Genomic DNA, 18,376 nt, shown 5'->3' on the forward strand with positions numbered 1-18,376 from the left:
TGAACTATTCCAGTACTTGACTTTCTAATCACCTTTCCTCATTTTAATCCAACTGTGACAATGTCACCATTCTCAGTCAATCTTAATTCAAGATAGTCTTGGAATTGGAACACAATGAGATACATTCATGGACCATATCACACTAGATAAACCACAAGCAGGTTTGTGGGAGGAATGTTTTGTAGTTATTTTATTCCATTGCTATTTTATTCCATGACTTTGTTAGGACCTAGGTATGCCCTCTGACTTGTGAAATAAATAAGTTGATGAGAATTCATGATCTACATTTTGGAGATGATCCTGACTCACAAAGAATCTAAAATCTGGGACAGCTAGCTGGAGACCCTTAAGCAAAAGGCACAAAGGGGACCACATTTATAAAATTCCATGACATATCTGACTTCAGAAATTATTCAGATTTTTGTTGATTATTAACTTCAAGAAAAATATCAGATAGGGATATTTAAAGTAGCAGAATAGCTACCTTTTAGATCGTTCTCTCTCCTTCTACTAATATTTCTTTCTTCTGCACTAGCATTACACACACACACATTCTCCAAAAGTGTTCATTTGCCAGCATAAAGATGTCCTATGTGAACTCTAAATTAATGAAGGATTTCCTATTGATAAAAGATTCTCTAAATATTACTATTTATGTGATATTGTATTATTACTTATTCAAATCTAGCCAGCCTCAGACATTAGCTGTGTGATCCTGGGCAAATTACTTAACCCTGTTTGCCTTAGTTCTTCTCAGTAAACCGATTGGAGAAGGAAATGGCAAACTACTCAAGTATCTTTGCCAAGAAAACCCCAAAATAGGATCATGAAGACATGACTGAAATGACTCAACAGGAACAACAGAAATTGTACTGATTGCATTGACAAAACCTTCTCAGTAGGATGCAACAGCAAAGATGTAACAACTCACAAGCTTTTCTCTTCTCAGCAGAAGAGGTTCCCAACTCTGGAATCCATCAATAGTATTTTAATTTTCTAGTTCCCAGGGATTGAGGTCAATGAATGATTTGAACACATGGTGAATATAGAACCACAAGGCTAAATTTTTTATTTTCCCATAGGATGAAGAATTCTGTTGTCTATAATCCCAGGAACAGTACTATCAAAATACCTTTTTTTTAAATGAGATAAGCATTATTACAATTTGGAAGAGATCTTCCCAGCAGCTTTTGGCATGTAATGCAAAAGAGCTAAGCTACAATAAATTGTACAGGTAAGTAGGATAAACCATGAATAGTTACTAAATTCCTAACAGAGTTCTTTTATCTCTAAATAACTTGAGGAAAGGGGAATGGCTTTGAGGCATGGTCTTTTGGTGAACGGACAATAAAGTCTTTGCTTAAAGGAGATGCTGCTTTCCTTTGATAAATTTCTCACAAGCCTCAATTCACTGAAAAGGATAGCATTTGAAGTTTTCAAAGTCCTAACAAACAGACACATCCTTATGTATTTAGCAGGTGGTCTGGTGGTGTGGGGCTATGTTGTGCCGATGAGCCGGGTTGCCAGGGGCTTGTTACTACCCTTTGTCTCTCTCTGGGTCTCTTCTTTTGGGGCTCAACTTTTTTTCCAGTCATTTCCTAGGCATTTTTCTTATGACAAAAATAAGCAGGAATGTGGCAATGGCTCTGCTTTCCAATGCAAGCTAACGAGTCACAGTCTGTAACATGTGGAATTGTTAACTCATTCCTTGCCTACAAAGAATAGTCCCATTATCAGTCTTATTCTCTTTCTGGTTTGGGAAACTATAAATATCAATCAATAATTTTCTTTGGTTAGTTCCAAAGGCTCCTTCTCAGAAAAAAAATAACTGCAGAATGCCTACATTTTAGATTTCTATCTTTTCACTATAGTTTCTTTCTTACACACTAGTATAACACACACAGGCTGGCAATCAATGGTTAACCACTCTTCCCCACTCCAAACTTGACTTTTTAGATGGATAAAAAGAAAATAAATCAACTCTTAGTTGGAGATACATTTTGGGAAGATGAGAATATTCCCTTTGATGAGAAACAAGGAAAAGAAAGGATGGGAAATGAAGAATTCACTAACCCCAGTCTCAGGAGGCCAGATGAATCCAACAATGCTGCACTGAGCTGTGCTTCTCCTGAATGGTCTGGTCACACAGCCCTTGAGTGTCCCCCCATTAGATTATGATACACCACTTTATAAGCTTTAAAGATATGTAAATATAAGTTATTTTTATAGCATCTAGGTTATATGGTAGATAGAATAGCTGAACCTAGAGTCGGGAGAACCTCAGTTCAAATTTGACTTCAGACATCTACAAGTTGTGTGCCTTAAAGGTACTTATTAAACATTGTCTGCTTCAGTTTTCTCATTTGTAAAATGGAGACAATAGCACTTTCCTTCTCTCCCCCAGGGTTATCGTTAGATAAAATGAGAAAATGTTTGTAAAATGATTTGTGAACCTTGAAAAAAACTATGTAAATGCAAATTGTTAATAAATGTTATGTACAGTTAAGGCTTTGTTGAAAATCATGGGAAGACAACATTATATTATGCAGTATAGGTAGGATTTGTAAACCAGATATAATGCATCATAGAATTATGCTAAGTCAGTGTTATTATAGATGTACACACATAAGGAATGTGTGTACACAACACAGAGGGACAACTTACAATTCCCAAACTGCGAATCTGCAAGATCTTTTGGTGAGAGTATCATGCTGCTCTCCACTGAACTTGCTCTTTTCTCATTCTTGCAAGTGTCACATCTCCCCTTTAGCTGAACATCAGCTTTCTAGCTATCTGTGAAATTACCCAATATCCTTTCCAATATCTACTAGTAATGATGTGGTTAGAAAAACTCCCCTGCAAGAAGGGTTATGACTCTGTTAATCAGCTCTTTCAGCCACCTCCACCATCCATTGAGTACTACTCTGGTCAGTAAATCCTTCTTTTCTAAGGAGAGCTACATTTCTTACAGTCTGCTTTTTCAGACTCTTACTAGTCTTCTAGTCTTTAGAGGTGCTACATTCTATCATCCAACTACAGGGTGTGTATTGCTTGGTAATCCTCTTGTTTCACTTTTCTCAATAAATACTCTCAGTCAATGACTATGAAGCTATTTCTATATGCCAGGCTATACCAGAAGGTAACAGATACCAAGGTAAGATTAGATCTATTTTTTTACTCTTTTTATGTTGACTACTTTCTTTTTGATGATCTTGTCTGAATTTTTCAGTTTAAACTCTCATACAACTCATGGTTAGAAACTCATTTTAGTGCTTAGATTTTTATCATACTCCTCTGTCTAGGAAAAAAATCTCTAGGACTCTACTTTCTCAAATGCAAAGGATCTGAAAAATTCTATGATGAGAGAACTGTTTTAAGTCTCTCTATCATATTTCCCTATCATATTTGAATAGCAGTTAGAGAACATTGAAAAGTCCCAGTTTCCTCAGCAACATATTACTCCCAAGTCTCTCTGCAAATAATTTTTACCTCCATTTGAGACCTTATCAGGAGAAGCTCTAAGGCTATGATACATGTATAATTTTAAATTAAGTGGATACAATAGACAATTTAATATAATCTGAATTTAAAGAATTTCCAGGAATCTGAGGGCAGTCCCCTTTATCAAGTCTGGCTCCAGAAAAGACACACAGATGAGGTGGTATTACATGAACCCACAGATTATCAACTTTTTCTTTTTTGAATTATGTTATGTTTTCAAATGATTAGATTCCATATAATTTTTCAATTGCTATCACCATTGTGTACAACATAAAGGTCAAAACCATTGAACAAATTAATGGTCAAAATTATTACATTTTTGAGCAATTCTTGAATGACTGATTATATTGAGAAACCATTGACTATTGTAGTATTATACTTAGAGGTCTTAGAGTAAACATTCTCCCCACTTCTCTACCATCTGAAAAAGAAAATGATTGAAAATAATATTTGAGCTACTATCTGTCCTGAGGAAGCCCTGGCTAAGGAGTCATGGAGAAAGAAATTGAAAATGAATGGAGATTTTCTCACCTTCCGTAGGTGGGTTGCCTACTTCCATGTTTCCAAGTATTAGAAAGTTTAATGCTTTGTGGTGGCAAGATGACTGATCTGAAAAAGCAATTACTTAGCTTTTCTTCTCTCTGTATAGGACAATTGTCCCCAGTTGCACCACATGTTAGTGTTAACTCTTTGAACAGGGAAAAGGGAATTGTTTGCAGTCAGCAACCTGAGCTGCTGTTGTGTAAATCATCTGACCTGAAGACAAAACATTACTGTCACACTGAATAGCTAATGAAAATAAAATTACACTTGGAGAAATTAATCTGTTGCTGTGGCTGGAACCAGTTCTGCTTTCTCCTAACAGAGAAAAATAAGTGGAAAAAAAGCCAACTAACTCTGGCAGCAGTTACAAAGAGAGTCTGTTCAAATAGAAGTATAAGAGAATATAAATCCCCCGATTGATAAATGGTCAAAGACTACGAATAGGCATTCTTTGGAGGAAGAAATTCAAGTTATCAATAACCATATGGGAAAATGCTTTAAACTATTAGTAATTAGAGAAATGCAAATTAAAACAATTCAGAGGTATCATTTCACATCTAACATGATTGGCTAAGTTGACAAAAAAAGGAAAATGCCAGTGCTGGAGGGGATATGGGAAAACATGTATTTTAATGCACTGTGTGTGATTCTGTGAACTGCTCCAACCATTCTGGAAAGCAATTTGCCATTATGCCCATAAAGCTTATAAAAATGTGCATGTTTCTTGATTCAGTAATAACATTATTAGATCTATATCTCAAAGAGATCAAATAAAGAGGAAAAAGACCCATGCATAAAAAAACATAGCATCTCTTTTTGTGGCAGTAAAGAGTTGGAAACGGGGTGGGTTGACTGAGCAAGTTGTGGTATATGATTGTGATGAAATACTATTGTATTGTAAGAAATAATAATGAGAATGGTTTCAGAAAACTGGAGAAAACTTACATGAACTGATGCAGATTGAAGTGAGCAGAGACAGGAGAACTTGTTCAGTCACAACAGTGTTGTAAAGATAGTCAACGCTGAAAGATTTAGTAACTGATGAATACAATGACCAACCACAGTTCCAAAGGATTCATGATGCAACCTTTTATTCACCTCTACACAGAGAGCTGAAAGACTCAGAATGTAGTTTGAAACATTTTCTTTTCTTCCTTTTTATTTTTTGGAATATGAAATTAATTTGCATAACTCAACATATTTACAATAGATTTTGTTTTTCTTATGACTCAGTGGATGAGGGAGGGGGAGAAGGAAGAGAAAGAATTAGGAGCTGAAATTTTAATTGAATTAAAAAAGATAGAGAATATGAAGAATATGTTATATTAATGAATGATAATGCTTTACAGGTGTACCTCATTTTGCATGTTAGGTATGTTGTAGAATTTTAGAGCTGAAAAGGATTTTAGGGAGATGCAGGATTATCTGGCTGCATGACAATATTCAGGAATTTTTTACTTGTACAATTTTGGTTATGATTACAAGGCCATATTTATGGAGAAAATTACCTGGTTTTCTTCTTTCCACTAATGTCAAAAGTTGGTTGTGCTGCCAATAATTATTAAACAATCCAAGGAGTTTTCATTGATAGTCATATGTTGTAGATTTATCTAATGATGATTGGCAACTATTAATCATTGACAACAAATAGTGATAATGAACTTAGGGAAGCAGGCAGAATTTTCTGGATTGTAGTAGGACATATTCATATTTTACAAGATGTAAAAGGTAAATATTTTGTAAAAATCTTTGTAACTTTGGAAAAGTCAGCTAAGTTTTTGGAGTCTCAGTTTCTTACTTTGTAAAATGGTAGTGGTAGGGAGAAAGGGTTATAGTTCAGATGAGCTTTTAAAGTTCTCTCTAGGTCTAAATACTATGATCCTTCCAACTCTAAAATCATATGACCCTAGTGATGTTGCTTTTTTTCTTTGCTCTTGGAATTGAGTGAACCACACTGTCTTGTGATTCAGTTTGGATCTTGCTCAATCCCCTTACTGTTCAATTGTAGGTCTAACCTAATTTTTCTGTTGTGAGAAAACTTTATTCATTTGTAAGAATTGTGAGAAAAATTTATTGCTTTGTTTGAACTTAGTCTTTTATGGATGGGAAACTGGATCACTTCTATCTGTTGCTTAGATATCCTTAACTAAGACCTAAGCTTAACCGGAAATCCAGTCAACTGAATATTTATGCAAGGAATTTTCTTACAATTATATGCAACCTGTTGCATGTACCTTCGGATTCTAATGTTTATTGTGCAACAAGAAAATGATATTCGCACACATGTATTGTACCTAGATATATTGTAACACATGTAAAATGTATGGTATTGCCTGTCGTCGGGGGGAGGGAATAGAGGGAGGGGGGGTAATTTGGAAAAATGAATACAAGGGATAATATTATAAAATATATATATATATATAAAATAAAAAAAAATTAAAAAAATTTAAATCATAAAAAAAAAAATATATATATATGCAACCTGAAAGTTAGCTTTGTACTGGCCAACAAGTTGCAATTTCTTCATTCCTTTCATTGAATCCAGACCACTGTGTATGTGGGGAGTGGGACACCTCTTTTTCTGATTTCATGAAATTGCACCTGCTTGCTTTACCCTTCCCTACTCAGAAAGCCTCTAATATTTGTTCCAGTTAGGGATCAGATTATTTCTTGGTTTTTATCCTGTTGAGTGTTTTATATTAATGAATAAAAATGTCTCCCCCAAATGTGGAGTTTGGTGCCAAGCTGAGAAATTCTGGTCCTATTTTGTTATGCAATTGACATGCATTACTTAATAAATTGATATGATTAGAAATCCAGATCTTTGTTTCCTCAGTTATTTCGGTTTTCACTGATCACGCTGCTACTCATCATAAGGATACTGTCCTAAGTACAACTCTGACCAACCTGACCTTGCTGTGTCAAGTTTCTGAAGCCTCAGACTTCTATTTAGAGGGATATACTAAGTAGATGGTGGTAGTGGTGGGAAAACAAAGTCCCCAAGTGGGAGAACAGCTCTAACTGCCCTTTTCTGGTTATGATCTTCACCAATCCACAGTAATTATTTTGTGAGACAGGTTCCACTAAGTAAAATGGTTTATACAGGATTGCATAGGGAATTAATGAGAGCTGGCTTAGGCAACTGTCCATGGTACAGTATATGGGTCATTGGACTTGGAATCAGAAAGTTTAGATCACACAGCTGTGTGAGCCTGGGCAATTCAATTAGCCTCCTAGCCTTAATTTCCTCGTTTAAAAATAAGGATAATAATTGAAGCTTCCTCAAAGTGTTGTTGTGAAGATCAAATGAGATCATGTGTGTAAAGTATTTTCATCTTAAGCTGCTATGTAAATTTGGCTGTTAATATTAGTAGCCTAGGTCTTATAATTCTGAGTTCAGTGTTCTTTCTACACTATGACACAACCTGTAAAACTATATAAACTTCACCATATTTTTAAGTTCTGTAACCACGGAAGGTCATGTTTCCCATAAGGACTACAAGACTTGGATAGTTTCCAATTTACTTTGTTTTTCATATGATCCGGATTGTTTGGATTGTGGATGTGATGAAGAGTTTTGCAAGACAGGGAGACAGAGAAATAGCAGCCAAGAATAATATGCAGCTGCACCTGTCCCTATGTAGTTGTCAACATTAGATTTGTGACAGTCAGGTGGTGTTCTGTGGGTGTTAGCCTCTGGGGCTTTTAAAGAGGGTCCTTTTTCAGTGCTGGAGTGGTAGGAGGTACGTGCATGAGTGAAACTCTGGAGTGGAAATCAATAATCCTGCAGCTCTATTGACCAAGGCAACTAGAAGTGTAGTGGATCCTGGAATCAGGAAGACATAAATACAAATCCAACCTCAAACACTTACTATTACCTACTGCTATGTGTGTTGGGCAAGTCACTTAAATCTCTGTTTTTGCCTCAGTTTCCTCAACTGTAAAATGGGGATCAAAATAGTATCTCCCTCACTTGTAAGGATCAAGTGATATGATATTTACAAAAAGCGTTTAGCACAGTAGCTACCAGCATATGGTAGACACAATATTGATCGAATTACCAAAATATACAGTGACTTCTCAGTCTCAGTGTGGACAATAGCTGCCTTTTTAAAGAGAAATCTGACCATGTCACCCCTATGGGGTCTCATTGAGTTCTAATGGCTCCCTATTTCTTCCAAGAACAAATATAAAATTATCTAGCATTTAAAGCTTTTTCATTACCTGGCCTTTACATACAAGTCTTCCTTACTCTCCTACACACACACACACACACACACACACACACACACACACACACACACTCACACACTCACACACACAGTATGACATGGGAGATACTGGCACAGGACTGCCCAGCATGGCATGCCCTCATCAGGGAAAGCACTTAGCCCTATGAACAAAACCGAACTGAATTAGCTCAAAAGAAATGCGAGATGCACAAAGTTAGAGAAACCACCCCAATGTTCATAAGGACTATTTGCACTTGTGCTGTGGCAGAGCATTCTGGGATCCTATTGGTCTGATCCACCATAATCAGACCTCTGTAACTCAACTCTAACAGAGATGTAATTTTGGTCTTCTTTGATAACAAAGAACAGCAACCAACCAACCAGCTCCAGTTCCATTGCCTACTTGTACTTCCTCAGACGTGACACTTTCTCTCACCTGTTACTCTTTGCACTGATTGTTTCCTCAAGCTTCAAAGGCTCTGGGCCCTTCCTTCTATCTCTTGGTTTCCCTGGCTTCTTACAAGACAGTTCAAATCCCACCAATAGGCATTTCCTGGTTCTTCCAGTACCTCCCCCTCTCATATTAATTTCCATTTATATATATATATCTTGTATTTGAATAACCATTTATATATCATTTCTTCCTTGAGAACAGGTTCTGTTTTTGCCTTTTTTTTTTTTTTTTTTTGGTAAATCAAGGGCTTAGCATTTTGCCTGACATGCAAGAAGTGCTTGATAAATGTTTTTGGACTGATTATCTGCTGTGTGCATTTATTATCTATGTCTCATTTTCACTTTACTGTAGGACAGGAATTCTATATAAGGCACCAGGTTTTTTGGTTGGCCTTCCCTCTCTGGGAGGAACTCATCTAATGGAAGCATTTTGCTTTGGATGGTTGAAAATGTTTTTTTTTTTGTTTGTTTGTTTATTTTTTGTTTTTTGCCACATTTAAAATTTTTCTAATTAATGTATTCATTGAATCATGAACTCAGTTTAGTGGCTGAAGCAATAGTGCATATTGAAGGAATAGGAGGTACAAGCAGATGGGGGGATGTGTTGATGAGGGACATAAAATTAACAGATAGTCCAAGAAAAAAGAGGCTGACATTTATTGCTCTGTAAGAAATGAGCAGCAGGATGAATTCAGAAAGGTTTGGAGAGACTTACATGAACTGATGCTGAGTAAAATGAGCAGAACCAGAAGATCACTATATACTTCAACAACAATACTATATGAAGATATATTCTGATGGAAGTGGAAATCTTCAACATAAAGAAGATCTAATTCACTTCCAGTTGATCAATGATGGACAGAAACAACTACACCCAGAGAAGGAACACTGGGAAGTGAATGTAAATTGTTAGCACTACTGTCTATCTACCCAGGTTACTTATACCTTTGGAATCCAATACTTAATGTGCAACAAGAAAATTGGATTTACACACATATATTGTATCTAGGTTATATTGTAACACATGTAAAATGTATGGTATTGCCTGTCATCTAGGGGAGGAGTAAAGGAAGGGAGGGGAAAATTTGGAAAAATGAATACAAGGGATAATGTTATAAAAAAATTACTCATGCATATGTACTGTCAAAAAATTATAATTATAAAATTAATAAAAAAATAAAACCTTTAACAAAAAAAGAATTAGATCACTCTAAGTGATTTTTCTGTTCAGAAACTGATTCTTCCCCCACTTAATGTTCATTTGTATGTTCTTTCATTTTGGTGATTATTATGGATTCTACTAGATTGCCATGTATGCAGTATAAACTTACTGTGGTGATATTCCTCTGGGTCTGTGCTACTGACTGCACTGGGTGTTTCAGTCTTTTGTTGGTATCTACTCAAATCTGATCCAAGAATTGTCTGGTTTATTTGATTCTTCAAGACTTTGGAACCACTGACAACAGGATAGAAGACCAGTAATCACCAGACAATTTACACTTTCAATCTCTTTCCCTCTGGATTTTCTTTAAATCTCTCATAAAGATATGTTTTGAAGCCATATTTGCATTTTTTGTCAATTGTTTCTCAAACACATCATTAACATATGGTCTAGAATCTTATAGTTGCTCAATAAATATAAAGCAAATAGAGGGATATTTTTTCAAGCTATTCTATAACATTTCTTCCTAAGTTTGCCAAATTCATAAAAGAAAATAAAGAAAAAGTTTACAAATGTTTACTTTTTTTATTAGTTTATTTTCAACATCATTCTACCAATTAGTAAATTACATTAAGATTTTTTGAACAAATATCATCCAATTTGCGCCTATTATCCATTATGAATACAGAATATATTAGGAATGACAGGTGTAACTCTTTTGGAAGTAGCTTGGGTTGGATGAGCATTTCATTAAGCACTGCATGAAAATTAAGATGTCATATTGTATTTAAACTACACTTTAACATATTTAACATGTATGGGACTACTTGCCATCTAAGAAAGGGGGTGGAAGGAGGAGGGGAAAAGTCAGAACACAAGTTTTTGCAAGGGTCAATGTTGAAAAGTTACCCATGCCTATGTTTTGTCAATAAAAATCTATAATAAACAAATTAAAAGTAAAACAAAAAAAAAAAGAAAAAAGAGGCTGACATATAACAGGAAAAGATGGATTGATAAGTGATTGACAGCCAACTGACCCTTGGCTCTGACTACTAATATGACCAACCTGCTATATTTAAAATGTACTAGGAAGCTTGTGACTTAAAGGAAATTTAAGAGAAACTCTTTTCTTGGCATAGTGAAAAAAGTGCTGGGCATGAAAGTCAAGAAGACTTAAGTTCTGCTGTTCAACTCTTCATGAGTTCTTTCTGGCTATTCTTGGTAGAGACACTGAAGTGGCTTGTTAGTGCTTTCTCCAGCTTGTTTTACAGATGAAAAAACTAAGGCAAAAAGAGTCAACTGATTTGCCCAGAGTCACATAGCTAGTGTCTGAGGTCACATTTGAATTCAGGACTTTCTGATTCCAAGCCTAGTGCTCTATACTTTGAGCCTTCTAGCTACCCTATCCAATCTAAGATACTTACTAAATATGAGACCCTGGGCAGATATCTTAAAAATCTCAGCCTCAGTTTCCTCAAATCTAAAAAAAGGATAATTATATCAGCTATCTCATAGTGTTACTATGAGGATCAAATGAAATATTCATAAAAGAATCCTTTTATGATGTAAGTGATGACCTCTTTCATCTATTTGTTTTATAAATTTTTATTTTTTAATATCATGTTTTCTTAAAACAGAGCCTTCTTGCACCAAGAGAAAAACAGTGATGGTGATAGGGGAAAATGATACCTTAGGGGACTATTTGTCCCTGAAATTATGAGAGAAAGAAACGATGTTTTGATCCACAGTAAGGAAATGATAATTTTTATTAAAGATCAGAAATGATATTCATTGTTATTAAAACCTTGCTAGACATGGAGAGAAAGAAGGTGAAATGCATTATGGCTTAGTCATGGTAACCTCTAAAGGTAACTGAATTTCAGTTGTTTCCTTTGAACTGGCTGTGATAGGGTTAAATGTGGATCTACCTTAGGCCTTTCTGAGGCAGCAAAAGTAAAAGTTTTATTTTTTTTCAATGCTACAATCACTTCCTCTTAAGCTCTATTTCACACTTAACATTGAACCATACTAGGTAAAACAGAAAAAATTTTAAGCAGACTATATATACCACATTCTACTTTGTAGTCAGCTACCTTTTTACTAATGTGACTCCCCAAAGGGGAGGGAAGTTTGTTTCAACACTAGCCATTTAGGACTGAAATTGGTCACTTAATTGACTAGAGTTCATCTGTCTTTTAGTATTTTTTTTTTTCATTTATAACATTGTTGTCATTATGTATGTTGTTTTCTGAGTTCTGATTACTTTATTCTGCTTTACCTCATAAAAGCCTTTCCATGTTTTGTCATGTAAGATGTGTGTTCCATGACAAGAAATATATATACATATATGTATGTATGTATATATACATATATATGTATGTATGTGTGTATACACACACACACACATAAATTGTCCAAGTTCAGTTTATGGGAGACATTATTAATTCTTATCTGAAAGTCTGGACCATCCGTGTGGAGAAGAGGAGAGCCAGCAAAACAACTAAGGTGTGGGGAATGTTGGGGACAGGCAAGACCACAAAACCAAGAGGGAGGAACATTTTCCTCCAATCTCCAGAGGGATACAGGACTAGAATTAAATCAACCTGCTCCCCTCACCCTAAATATTGCTAGTCCAAGTATGTTTCAGTCATTTTTCAGTTGTATCTGTCCTCATTTGGGGTTCCCTTGTCAGAGTTACTGAAGTGGTTTACATTTCCTTTTACAGATTATTTTACAGATGAGGATCTGCAATAAATAGGATTATATGACTTACCTAGGGTTATTTAGTAAGTAAGCATCTTAGGCCATATTTGAACTCAGCCCTCCTAACTCTGGGCTGGTGCACTATCAAGTTTAAAACTTAAAACAACTTTAAAACTGTCTCTCTTAAAGAAAATGGTTGTTCCAAACTCACACTTTTACTCCAAACTCTAGTTACACAAAAGACTATGACAAATAGTAAATAAACTCATTTTCTAAGCAGATAGCAAAGAAATATCAGAGAAATCATGCAGATTAGAATATATGAAAAAAATACAAAAAAAGGCCCTTATTCAAGGGGAAATTCCCCAAAGTCAGTAGGAAAGCAAGCTGGAAATCAAGGTTCATTAAGGAGCTTGCTTCTCCTGTGTGTCTGCAGCTTCCAAATTCTTATTTATCTCTCTTTTCCAGTGAGATTGGAACCATGCATATTTCCTTTCAGAGAAGAATGAAGGCTCTTTCCTTTCTAGAGCTCTCTTATCATTTCTGCTCCTTTTGCCTCCCATTGCATTTGGCATTCTTACCATCAATCCAAAGTTGGAATAAAAATCCCAATATTGGCTTGAAACATATATTCATTGTTTCTCACGATGCAATGTTTTATTATCTCATATATCACCATTTGTTTAGCTAACACCCAAATGAAATGCATCCATTTTGTTCCAAATTTCGCTCTCACAAAAATGCTACTAGTACTACATAATTATTTTTTCTTTTAAAAATTACATATACACATTTTAAATTAAAAAAAATGTTAGTGTCAACTTACTTTCCAAAGACACCCTTTCTCCTCCAAGAAAATCCTCCCTTTTAATGTAGGTCAGTCAAGTAAAAATACATTTGTTATATCTAATTATGGGGGTACTTATAGCCTATTTCCTCTCTATTGACAGTTGGTAGACATACTTTACGATCAGGCTTTTAAAGTTGTTTTGACCATTGATTACACTGATCTGAGTTCTATTTCCATTAAATCAGTATGGGATTTTATTATTTTTCTTCTAGTTCTGTTTATTTTGTATCAGTTCATACAACCCTTCTCAAGTACACATGAATTTTCTGCAGTTGTCATTTCTCATGTGGCAAAATAATATTCTATTATATTCATTAACTATATATTTTGTTTTCTATCTTCAATTTATGTAGACACATGAAAGTATGTGATTCTAAAAGTAGAAACTTATATAATCTTGCTAAGTGTCATGCCAAGCTAGCTTACCTGGCCAGTAATTGGAGTCAGTCATTTCTGAAAGCTAGAAGGTTTTGTGCATGTGTATAAGAGATGAAGCTCTTTAGCTATATCAATATGATAAAAATAGATCAATAAGAACAATAGCTATGATTACATCTATAAACAAATGGGTTTGACAACTATGATTTATTTGACCATTCAAATCAGCCTAGATTTATTGAGGTAAAACCCTGGGGGGAAATGACCACTTCCTTCTACATTCATGACAGAGAAATCGAGGAAGGACTTTTTGACAAGACTGCTGATGTGAATGCACAGGGAACTCCCCAACCAATTTAGATTTTTAAAAAAAATTACAGAAGATGGATTCAAGTCTAAATATTGTGGTCCTTTAAAAATAATATCAAGAATGGTAAAATTCAAAAGGAGCTGAAGATGGGTAGAGAAGCTAATGACAATAAACAAAACTTTTTTAAAATTTAATTTAAATTTTATTTTTCTCCAATAATTCAATTTTATTTTATTTTCAGTTCTAAATTCTGTCCCATAATCATTGAAAAGGCAGGAAAAATTAACCCAATTACAACTAAGTATGGTCATGCAAAACACAAATTCCCTCATAAGCCATATCCAAAAAAAGAAAGAAAAAGAGAAGAAAGTGTGTTTGAATCTGTATTCTGAGTCCATCAGCTCTTTATTTAGAGAATTTTTCATGAATCCTTAGGAAGTGTGATTGGTCATTGTGTTTATTAGAGTTGTTAGGTTTTTAAAGTTGATTATCTTTGCAATATTGCTATTAATTGCATAATTTTTCCCCAAGTTCTGCTTTCCTTCACTTTGCGTCAACTCATAAGTCTTTCCAGGTTTTTCTGAAACCATTCTCTTCATCATTTATTATAGCACAAATAGTATTTCATCACATCTATATATCATAATTTGTTTAGCCATTCCTTATTTGATGGACACCCTCTCAGTCTACAATTCTTTGATACCACAAAAAACTATTAGAAATATTTTTACATACATATGGGTCATTTCCATTTTCTTTGATCCTTTTGGTACTATTAATGATATTGTTATAGTTTTGAATCTAGTAACTCAGTTGTAGCATTTAGTCCTCATATAAGCGGGATATCTAGTGCAGAAGACCCAGAACAAAGTGAACCCAACAGTTCAGTCACTTTGAAACTGCAGAACCTCTCATCAGGCAAATAATAACTGTCTTCAAAAAGATCTAGCACTTTTAGTGGTCCACAAGCTCAGTGTAAGTCAGAAGTGTGATGTGGCAATCCATGTGATCTTGAGTTGCACTGAGAGGGATGACTTCTAGAAGTGGGTAATCTCACTGCACTCTGCTCTCATCAGACCTCATCTTCAGTATTGTCTACACACAAATGACCATTTTTAAGCAGAAAATAAGAGGAACAGATAATCCCAATGTACCACAGCTCAAGAAGGACATTGACAAGTTGAAATGTCCGGAGGTAGACAATGGATGGTGATGAATCTTAAGTTCATATCCCATGAGATCAATTGAAAGAATTAGGCACATGCCATCTAGAGAAGAAGAACATGATGAGTATATTCAAGATTTGAAGGGCTGTTATTTGGAGAACAGATTGACTTACTCTGTTTTGAACCATAAGACAGAAACTAGGGGCAATGGGTAGAAATGACAAAGAGGCTAATTTAAGGCAAATTGCAAGTAAACTTTTCTGACAATTAGTTCTATGGACAAGCCAACCACATGGGGTAATATGTTCCACCTTCTCAATTTGCGGGTATATTATAGGGGGAATTGCTTTCCTATATGGATCAGACTAAATGACCATTGAGGATCCTTCCAATTGTCATATTCTATGATTTCCTTATTGGCACTTATTTCACAACCTCTAATCTTTATTAAAGAGCTGAGGACACCGAAAGGTTAAGTGACCTGCCAGGAGTCACACATCCAATATTTCTTAGAGGCAGGACTTGAACCTGGATCTTCTAAATTCAAAGAAAAGTCCCCTTTCTATTGTCCACCATATTACACTGACTAGTTAAAGACTGTAAGCAAAGCAGCTAATGGGAAAAAGGGACAGTGTCATTGTAGTCTGGGATTGTCATTGTTTCATAATTATGTGAAGTGTAAAAATTGATTATTTAAGGAACAATTTCCATTATTTCTTAATCTAAAACATCAGGAAGAGCTGCTAGAATAGATTAAGAGTCAGAAAGCTGATGAAGCATTTAATTCATTTCATAAGCCCTTCTGAAAAAATATTTCTTAGAAAATGAGATCATTCCTTCATTTCATACTGACTTAGTTATGTATTATATCTTGTGTATCTCATATGGATAGGTGAGGCTATTTCTAAGTATAATGGGACTTTTTTATGGACTATTGATGAAAATGTTCTGTATGTATTTTCCCTGAAGAAGTGAAAGAATAGCAATGGTATAATGAACCCTTGGATTTGGCTCAGGGGTCTTGTATGATAGGGATGTTCTGGGGAGAATACCCAGTTTCAAAATGTATAATATAATCAGTTTGTGTACTAATCAATATTCTGAGAAAGAAGTTGACAGAACTTATTATTACGTTAAAACAGAACGGAGGAAAAAGTCTCATAATAGTTATAAGAAAGCAGGAATAAAATTCACTTCATGTTTTATAATCAAGCATAGGCCTACAGGTGGCTTTGCTTTAGAGAAAAATATTAACTCAATATGCAAGTGTAAAATATATGTATTGCCTATGGAGGTTATGCATATGTCTATATAGATTTCATGAAGTTGCAAATAGATATCTCTAGAATCTTGCCCATTTTTCTCCCAGGTAAATTTGATTTCAAACAAGAGAGTAGGAGGAGATTAGGTTCATGAGCCTTGCCTGTTTTATTTTCCTCTGAGAAGTGATAGTAGAATACAATTACATCTATCAAATCTCCTAAATATTGTTAGCCTAGAAAAAACAATTAGGTTCACACTGCTTTATCTGATCACTATTCCTTCAACAGAGCAGTGCCCCAAGTCATATTTGAAATCTTGATTCCCCATCTCCCAAATGCCAATTATACAAAGACCATTATAATAATGAAAAGTAAATAAAGACATTTCTCCAAACCAATAGAAAACAGAAATTAGAGATGTTGTACATTTTAGACTAAGCCAGATAATACACAGAATGAATGAGCTCTCTTACTACAAGCAAGCTATCGCAGCTCAAATAAGAGACAGTTTTCAATCTCAGCCAAGGCAAAATTCCCTGAAGTTTCTGATGCAGCAAATTAGGCATGCTCAAAGCATCAGTACTTCTATGTGATGGTTTATTTCCAAAGTCTTTCTCTCCCTCCAGAAATCTCTCCATGACAAAAGCTCAGAACCACATGCATCTTTTTTTGAAGCTTGAAACCTGCAAAGCTTTTCTAAGTTTTCATCATTCTCTTCACCAATAAAGAGAATCTTATGCAAATGTGTAGAATTGAACCTCAGGCTACCTAAGCAAAAAGAATTGCAATAATCCATATTTAATTTTTGAAAAAATTTATTTTACTTAAGACTTTCCAAAAATAGGATTTGTACCTGCACTTTCAGTATCTAATGTCATAATAGCAGTAATAATTCTGGTAATAGCCTGAAGAACATTTAATTATAAAGAAAGGAATAGTAGTAGTAAAAGTGATTTGTCTCAGAACCATCTTTATTTGACTTCCATTTGAAAAAAAAATGAGATAATAAGAAATGTCCTACCCCACCAAGCTCAAACCATTGGCTTGTTGTGTTGCTGTTCCTCCTTCATTCTTGGACCAATAACATCACCAGAATGATGTCTTGACTTGCAGGGGAATTGGATTTAAGTGAGGCAGAGCTGAACAAAGTTGTGAGTGGGTGATGAATAGTATGGAAATGACACTTTCTGTGTCCTGAGCCTTGTGTGAAGTACCTTGAAATACTGTTCAACTGGGCTCCGGTCATTGATTAGTATCTAGTGTGTTGAGATTGCTCCTATGAATCTAAGAAAAAAGATGAGACGACATCAAGTTAGACACTATTTGTGCCTTTATTTTTGTATACAACAAGAAAGTGATATACTTTGGAACAAATCAAAAATATAAATACCTCATATGCCGAAAATGCTTCAGTACAGAAAGCAGTGATCACCAAATTAAGTAAATCACAGATCTTCATGAAACAGACTAAAAACATGAAGATTTTCATTATGTACCAGGACTATATCCACAAAGTTGAAAATGAATGCCACTAGTTGCAAGTTGGGGTTTCACACTGCTCTTTGTCCATAGTACCCTAAGGTTTCAAGTCACTTGGCAATATATACATTGCCAATCAGTGCAAAATAATTTAAAAAATCACTCAAGACTAGGTTGGACCAAAAAAAAAAGATTAAATGGAATAGAAAATTAAAATTTGAAGAGAAAAAAGTTAAAGAGCCTTAGTAGCATCTATTTTTTAAAAGACCCTTGAAAATCCAGAATCTAATATAAAATCCACAAAATAGGCCAGGAATAAAATATTAAATAAAAAACC

The 18,376-nt window shown here is 34.8% G+C and overlaps 1 pseudogene; it reads left to right on the forward strand.

Moving 5' to 3' along the window:
• The first annotated feature begins 2,836 nt into the window (after positions 1 to 2,836).
• Positions 2,837 to 18,376, forward strand: part of LOC141540788 (nascent polypeptide-associated complex subunit alpha pseudogene) — a 45,314-nt pseudogene continuing 29,774 nt past the window's right edge.

This window comes from Sminthopsis crassicaudata, chromosome 4 (assembly GCF_048593235.1).
Source record: "Sminthopsis crassicaudata isolate SCR6 chromosome 4, ASM4859323v1, whole genome shotgun sequence".
Taxonomy (NCBI): Eukaryota; Metazoa; Chordata; class Mammalia; order Dasyuromorphia; family Dasyuridae; genus Sminthopsis; species Sminthopsis crassicaudata.